Below are 8,559 nucleotides of genomic sequence, written 5' to 3' on the forward strand. Positions count from 1 at the left end.
CGGGGAAGAGACAGAAATCTTTAATAAATAAATAAATTAAAAAATTTAAAAAAAAAGAAATGTCTTTCCTTAGCTTTCTCCTGCAATAGATGGGAAGCCATGCAGAGACTCAGAGGCGGACAGTGGGCAGAGAATGAAGCCTTGGAACACTCAGTCCTAAATGGGATGTCTTCATCAGATCCACCCCTCCCGACTCAGGTGAGGCTGTGAAAGAGGAGGCAGAAAGGCTCTAAGAGCCAGAGAGAGTGGGGGACACCAAGGAAACAAGGTCTCCTAGGACTGAGGCCATGAGCTCACAGAGTCTGTGCAGCATGCACAGGGCCTGTACTGGTCTGGGCCAGATGGGATCCCAGCGCCGAGAAGAGACGTGGACACAAGCCCCACCCTAACTCAGAAGCTATCTCCAACTATAACCGCTCACAAAGGAAAGATTCGTTTCTCCAGTGGACTCACCACGTTTAAGGCCAGGCACCATGGCAAGCAGTAGATGGCCAACTAAAACTCAGTGCAAAAACTCAGTGGTATTTGGGAGTTTTGTTTTTTGGTTTGTTTTTGGGTTTTTTTTTGGGGGGGGGGGTTCTTTTTTAATCTCACAGTGTTTTGTCTGTTTTCTTTCTTTTGTTCTTTATTTATTTACATTTCAGATTTTTTGCTTGTATTTTGTGGTTTCCAATTTTGTTTTTTCTGTGTGTTTGAATGGGTTTGAATGTGTGTGTCTCCTTGTGCTTTTTCTTTGGCACTCTCTCTATCTTTCTTTCCTATTTTTTGTCCTATTGTTTTATTTTTAATTTTTTGCTTTTTTTTTTTTTTTTTAGACAAGATTTCCCTGTGTAGCCGGGCTATCCTGGAACTCACTCTGTAGACCAAACTGGCCTCGAACTCAGAGATTCTCCTGCCTCTGCCTCCTGGGTCCTGGGATTAAAGGCGTGCACTATCACACCTTGCTGCTTGCTTTTATTTACCTTACTTTATTGTTATTATTATTATTATTATTTTAGATGCCTGTTTGTATTATAAAAAGATAGAGAAAGAAAAGGTGTGATTTCCGTGGGTGGGGAAGTGGAAAGGATCTGGGAGGAGCCAGCAAAGAACAGAATCAGAATTTACTCTATGAAAAAGATCTATTTTCAAGAAAAATGAAATTTCTCTCCTTAAAATAGTAATGTCTCTTTCTGCTTGGCTGAATTTCAATGGTCATATAAATTCCAACATTACAATGATAAATCTAAGACACAGGAGATTCTCCAGTGTGAACAGGACATCTTATGAGACCTCTTTGGACATGAGAAACCTAGATTTTTTGAACCTGAGTTTTGTTTTTGTTTTTTTCCCCACCCTTTGGACCTGAATTTTATTTGTATAAAAACGATGAGGGCTGGAGGCTGGTGAAAGAATATGTATATGCAGGACATGCAAAAGACCCTGGGTTCCATCTCCTGACAAAAACAAAATACGATTCCACATAGGAAATAATAACATTAATATTCTGTTTTCCTTCCCCAGAGAAGTAATAACACTGAGATAATGGTTCTTTCTGAGACAATGCAACATGCAGAGCCTGACGCTAACAGCTTTGGGGACTACACCAACTCTACTGAACGTCTGCTTTTTTGACTTTGGTTGCACCTGTTTTTACTTTCCTCTTCTTGTACTTTGCTTTTGAGGCAAAGCTATCTTCTACGTGTCCCAGGCTGTCCTGGAACTCAGCCCATCCCCACCACAGCCTCCCAAGCTCTGGGATCGTACACGTGTGTCCACACACCAGTTTCTTCCCTGCAGTTTAATTAGACAGCATTTTAAGTATTTCAATATTTTGTCTTCATAAAAATTGAGAACTGAATGACATTCTTAAACTTGTTTACTTTTGCCACCAAGAAATCAAGAGGCTCATAATAATAACAGCTATCTGAGAGAAATGTTATTCAAAATACTGGCTGCCTGTGTTGGTCATTTTGCTATCATTTTAACAAATATCTGACATATTGAACTTATAGGGAGGCAGGTTGTACTCCCACGGTTTTGAAGGTGTCAGTCCAGGATCAGCTGTCCCAGATGGGTTGGGGTGTGGGACAGAACAGAACCATTTGCACCTCATAACTAGGAAGCAAAGGAAATAGAGGAAAATCCCGGGGTACCACAATACTCCTTGAAGGGCATAAATTCAGTGACCTTCCAGAGGTCAACCTCTTAAACATGCCACTACTTCTCATTAGTGTCAGAGGCAGGTAGCCACACCTTAACACACAGGCCTTTGGCACTGCCCATCTCTGGTGGAGATCTGAATTCCCCGCCCACTGATAACAGACTTTAGGTTGACACTGATACCTGTATGACTTGAGATGTTCCTCCACGTGATAAAACCTGCCTGCACCACTGAGGTCGGGAGTGACCGTGTGTCTTATTCTCATCATTGAATCTAGGAGAGACATTAAACATATCACCGCTGAGTACAAGTTCAAGAACAAGCTGATGGTGGCTCATCCCCTCTCTTCCTTTCACCTCAAGACCTACCAGCATCAACTCAGATGGGCTCCACCTCAGATACCCAGGTACACAGTTCAGTGATGGACATATATGGGCAAGAAATAAATGTGAATTGCTGAACCCTGGGGCAAGTCTTTACTGAAGCATAACTTCCTGTAAATTGACTAATAATGCGTCTTTTAAGGTGAATGTGAAGACAAGTGGGTCAACATTTGTAAAATATTTATTCCCATACATGATATATTTTAAATTTTAAAAAAAGTTTTTATATATTTTGACCATGTTTTCCTCTCTCTCAGAACCTTCCAGATCCCTACATACCTAACTTCCTGCTAGTTCTTTCTCTTTCACACGTACACACACACAAAAAACAAAACAAAACAAGAAATAGCAAAAACAAACAAAACTCAGAAATGAAAATCAAAACAGCCAAAAGACCAATAAAACAAAAATTGTCCAAACAAAGCAAAAATAAACAAAAAAAATCTACAAAAAAAATATCCCTGAGCTGTTTATTTTGTAGGTCCAACTACTCTTGGGCATGAGGCCTGCCCTGGTATGTGGATGATACAGCCACTGTTCTTAGTTCAAACCTGGTCTAACTCCCACTGGGTCTCTCAACCCAGACCACTCTTTGTGTTTACTCTGTCATGAGACCATCCCCACAATACTTCCTTGCTTGGCTCCTTTAAAGAAAAACAAAATGTGTTCACACTATAATTTTCACAGAGACTCTGAATGTCATTTTATTCCCCCACAGAACCCTTGCACGGTCCAGGATTTAAAAACAAGAAATGCCCAAGGTTGTACAGGAAGTCCCTCAGGACCCTTTCGTCTGAGATAGCCACCTGCAGCTCCCTGGTTCCTACATGAGAGGAAATGTACCTGGAGGCACACACTTGGACCACAGAGTAACTGCTACGGCTGAGCCCAGAAAAGAGCATCAGGCATAGGCCTGAGAATGAGGACTTAGCCTAGGAACAGAGGCCTTCTATAACTGTCCTATAATATGAGCCCCAGAGGCTGTATCCAGCAAGACATCCCTGAGATGATTAGAAAAGAAAAAAAAAATCTAGTATCACCTCAGAGGCACACATGTCCACGAGGAAATTGTTAGATCAGGGTAACTGAAAATGGATGTCACTCAGTCTAAATGTGGATGGCATGAACACATGAGCTATAATCATGAAGGGAATAAAGAGGAAGAAATGAGCTGAACACTGGCATTCCTCTCTCTCTCTTTGCTCACTGACTGGATGCTATGGAGCCAACTGCCTCATGCACCAGCTACACAGACTTTTGGATCTGGAAAGTGTGGGGAAAGGGTCAGCTGCTCATTCCTCTGCTGCTTTCTTGATCTATCAGGTTTTGACCCCAATATCTGACTCCCAAGATCCTATTGATAATGTAACAATTTAGATAAATACTTCAAGGCCCTAATTGATTTAATTAATGCTTTCTTTAGTAAGAGCTGCCATGGTCATAGTGTGTTATCACAGAAATAGAGCACTTACTAAGACAGATGATAAGACTCTTCAGTAAGGAAGGCAGAATAGAAATGAACGTTTAAACAAAGGACACGGGTAGATAAGAACTCCTCAAACAGTTGGGTTCTTTGTCCAAATAATACCGTTTCAATTGGAGAACAGAGGACACACGGCGGCCTTATCATTATAAAGGGTGACGCTGAGGGAGATGCGATTTGCCTGGCTTTCCTCTGAAAGGCAAAGGCAGGTGAAAGAATTCAGCAGCGGTAAAAATACAACACCCTGGAGATAGGCAGTGAGAATCATTTTAGATGGAAGTCTGGGTGCTGGAGTACACTCTGGATCCTAGAGGCGATATCTAATTGTTGGGACATTTGGAGTCCTGACCTCCAGCTGCTCTTCCCTGCTAGAGATCTTTACTTTCCTTCTGATTTGAGTTACTGAAAGCTGTGTCAAAGTTGTTTACCAGCTCTGCTTCATGAGCATGTGCTGCCTTGCCTTGAGGATCAGAGGATAAGGTTTTCACCTGTTGGCCCACCTGACTGTGGGGTATATAAGCCTCCGTGGTGCTATTGAATAAAGGGCTTCTTACCAGTGACTAGAGGTCCGTGTGTCTGTGTGTATTTGTGTGTTTCAACCTCTAGCCTCTTGCCCGAAGCTTGCAAACTGTATGGTAGCACATAGAGCACAGACAGGCATTGTGCGCTGCATCTAATCAACTGACCTCTAAGTTGGGAAGACTCCTGGCTTTTGGGGTCTTGGAATCCAGGCTGAAGTTTTGGAGCACTATGGTAAATACAGTCCCCACAGAGATGCAGGTTTATGCCAATGACACACAAGCTGGCAACAATGAATTGCTATTCCCAACAGCAGATGCAGACGGTGGCGCTATGCCCAAACTATATTATATGACCAAGGATTGTGTGCATCGTCCCAAAGTGATAAGATCAGGATAGTAAGGTCTCTCTTCACATCTAATGTATTGTCATATGTTGCAGGTCATATTTTATTTTTGCAGGCCATAAAATAAGGCCTAAGTCACATTTTAGCTTAAGTAACAGTTAAAAACATCCAAAGAGGTTTTTTTTTAAAAGTCCTAAGAAATGACAGATTCGACATAATCAATACATACATTTAGAAAAATGTTTAGCACCTTTAGTAATCAGGGAACAGCGGGTCTACACTGAAAGTACGTCTCACCCTATTGGGAACGCCTATCATAGTTTTCTTAATCCAGCGATCCAATGAGACAACTCAATAGGTAAAGGCTCTCTGCATCAAGGTTGGAGACCGGAGTCCAATCCCAGGAACCCACATGGCGGAGGAAAAGAACCGAGTCTCCCAGGCTGTTCTCTTACCTCCTCGTGCATGAGGTGACAGATCTGCCCACCCCCCTACACACACAAGACATATGTGACATATAAACACAATGGAGTTTATTTAAGCCATAAAGAATAAAATTATGTCATTTGTAAGAATATGGATGGAACTGAAGAGCATCCTGCTATAGAAAATGGGCTGGAGGGATGGCCCAGTGGTTAAGAGCAATGGCTGCGCTCCCAGAGGTCCTAAGTTCAATTCCCTACAACCATATGGTGGCCCACAATCACCTGTAATGAGATCTGCTGCCCTCTTCTGGCCTGCAGGCGTACATGCAGGCAGAACACTGTAGATATAATAAATAAATCTTGAAAAAAAAAAAGAAAACAAGACAGATGCAGAAAGATAAATCTCACATACTTTCTCTCATATGCAGAACCTAGATCGATCTCTCTCTCTCTCTCTCTCTCTCTCTCTCTCTCTCTCTCTCCCTCCATCCCTCTTTTTCTCAATCTCACACACGCATACATGCATGCTCGCACGCACAGACGCACATACACACCAGGAAAAGGGAATGGAAAATATTGGAAAGAGTGAAGGGTTTACTGTACTGGAAGAGTTAGAAACAGGTGAAGAGGAGAGAACTCAGTCAAAGGACATGACACACTAAATGTCATTACAAAAGCCATCACTTAGTTTACTCATACACGGATGATGGTTACAGCTTGATTGATTATATTCATTTACATGTGTGTGGCAGGGGAGATGCGGGCCACATATGTGTAAATGCCCACAGGAGCCAGAAGAGGGCATTTGAACCGGAAGCCATAGTTACAGGTAGTTTAGCCACCTGACGTGCTGGCTGGGAACCGAACTTGAACTCTGGGTAAAAGCTGCAGGAGTTCTTAACCACGGAGCCATCTATCCAGCCCAAATAAAAAAGTTTTAAGTAATGACAAAATTTGATAAATTCTTCAATGAATCCAAGAATGAGGCAGAGAGGTTAGCTTCATGGGGAAGAACAATTTGTTGCTGGAGTCCCTGCGAGTGTGGCTACCAATGGCACCTACCACAGTGCCCCACAAGTGTGTCTACTGTTATTACACAACACAATCATTAATAGCAGCTTCGTACATTCTTTGCTCGCTCCTACATGACACAATTCTGTTTGGAACCCTACTTTCAAGGTTACACAAGGTATAAGTGCTGTCTTTATTCTCTTAGAGGAAATAATCCAAATTGGAAATTTCAGTTTCAATCTTAAGGAGTCTCCTACCAATCGGATAGCTAAAGCATAACTATGTGAGTGACAGTTAACAGTTCTATGGTAGAAGTCAGCCTCGGATCATTGTATACATCAGCTCCTCCACCCCTGGCCACAATACCTTATGAAAATAAACTTATTACAGTCATTTCATAGAAGCAGAGATGAAGGCCAAGAGCAGATAGAGGCCTCACCCACCCCCAATAGTAAAGCCGGATTCCAAGCTGGAAAATCTCTCTCCAAACCACACATTAACAGCATAGATATGCCTCTTTGTCTTCGCCAACCCAGAGAGACCATGTAGAGAGTACCAAAAATCAGCTCCAAGCCCTCAGAAGGGAAGAGACCATAGGCATCCATAGGACACCTGTCTGCCGCTCCCACTTTCTCTCCTCCTTCTTCTCCTCTTCCTCCTCCTCATCCTTTTCATCTTCCTCCTCCTTCTCTTCCTCCCCCCTACCCTCCCTTCTGCTCTCAAAGGTTCCTTCCCAGGATGGATTGGGTGCTGGGAGGACCACAGTCTAGTCTGCCAGCTTCCTTTCCCTGTGTCTTATCCTTGCCCTTCGTCTTATTTCAAACACAAACTGTACGATGTGAGCTTACAAAGCATTTTTAATGGTTGTAGATTGGAAATAAAGTATGTCACATGGGCAGCTTTTTAAAAGGATGCCGGTGCCGTTGCCCGAAAGCACCACTTGACCCCAATTCCTTCCAAGACGTCAAACCGTTCCATTCTCTGCATTCCCTAGCATTTGTCCCGAAAGATGTGAAGCTACTATAAGTCTGCTTCTTTTCATCTGTCTGGTGAAGAAAGACACACAGGCCGCCAGTGCTAGACACGAACTGGAGATAATTGATTAAGTACCACACGCCAATCCAGTGTGGCTGGAACTCCACAGATAGAAGGTAAGAGTAGAATGCACAGCCCAACTGAGGTGGACGACTCAAAATGTCAGATGGCTTGGGAGGGGGTGGCAAGATGGCTCAGTGAGTAAAGGCACTCGCCACCAAGTTTGATGATATGCGTTCCATCCCCCGGACCCAATTCCTTCGCGTTCCTCTGACTTTCACATGTATATCACATGTATATACATACATACATGTAATAATTGCCTAATGTTGGCAGCTAGAAATATCATTAAATAAGAAAGTCATAGTTGTCTTATCAGGAGATACATAGGACACAGTCTGAGGATGTGGCAGACTGCCTTAGCCTACTGCAGCTGCTGTAACAAGTTCCAGCAACTTGGTTGCTCAAAGCAGTACAAATGTTCCTCCAGGCCTGGAGGCCAGAAATCAAGGTGTCAGCATGGCTGTGCTGGGAAAAATGTCCCCTTCCCTCTCATTAGAGCCTGCTGGCCATCAGCATGTCCAGCAGCCAGCAGCATATCCAGCAGCATCTGGCCACTTCAAGCCAATCTCTCCCTGCTTCACATCACGCATGTGTCTTTTCTGAGGGTTCCTGTCATGGATTTAGGACCCACACAAGTGATCAATAATTTCCCCCTCCTGGGAATTCATTATCTCTGCAAATATGGAAATCTCCATCTGTTCTGGAGATTAGGCTGGGCACGTATCTTTAGAGGGCATCGTTCAGCTCTCTGCATTGCCGGTATCAGCAACCAGTAGTCAAATCAGTAAAAACAAATTCAGGAGATAAAGCAGCAGATTGAAAGACAGCAGGTGTTGGGACCATTTGGAGTCCTGGCCTCCAACTGCTCTTGCCTGCTAGAGATCTTTACTTTCCTTCTGATTTGAGTTACTGAAAGCTGTGTCAAAATTGTTTACCAGCTCTGCTTCATGAGCACAGCACAAGTAGCCTTGGCCTTGAGGATCAGAGGATAAGGTTTTCACCTGTTGGCCCACCTGACTGTTGGGTATATAAGCCTCCGTGGTGCTATTAAATAAAGGACTTCTTACCAGTAACTAGAGGTTCATGTACCTGCCTCTCTCTCTCTCTCTCTCTCTCTCTCTCTCTCTCTCTCTCTCTCTCTCTCTCTCTCT

At 43.2% G+C, this 8,559-nt stretch overlaps 1 long non-coding RNA gene across 2 annotated transcripts in view; it reads left to right on the plus strand.

Annotated features, from left to right (window-relative positions):
• LOC113457157 overlaps nt 1-2,834 on the plus strand; it is a 15,731-nt gene extending 12,897 nt beyond the window's left edge. For both annotated transcript variants that reach the window (XR_003377781.1, XR_003377782.1), the window contains 2 exons: nt 74-198; nt 1,504-2,834. This is a non-coding gene — a long non-coding RNA (uncharacterized LOC113457157). The remainder of the gene's footprint in view (nt 1-73; nt 199-1,503) is intronic.
• Nucleotides 2,835-8,559: the final 5,725 nt, after the last annotated feature.

This window comes from Microtus ochrogaster, chromosome 19, assembly GCF_000317375.1.
Source record: "Microtus ochrogaster isolate Prairie Vole_2 chromosome 19, MicOch1.0, whole genome shotgun sequence".
NCBI classification, from domain to species: domain Eukaryota; kingdom Metazoa; phylum Chordata; class Mammalia; order Rodentia; family Cricetidae; genus Microtus; species Microtus ochrogaster.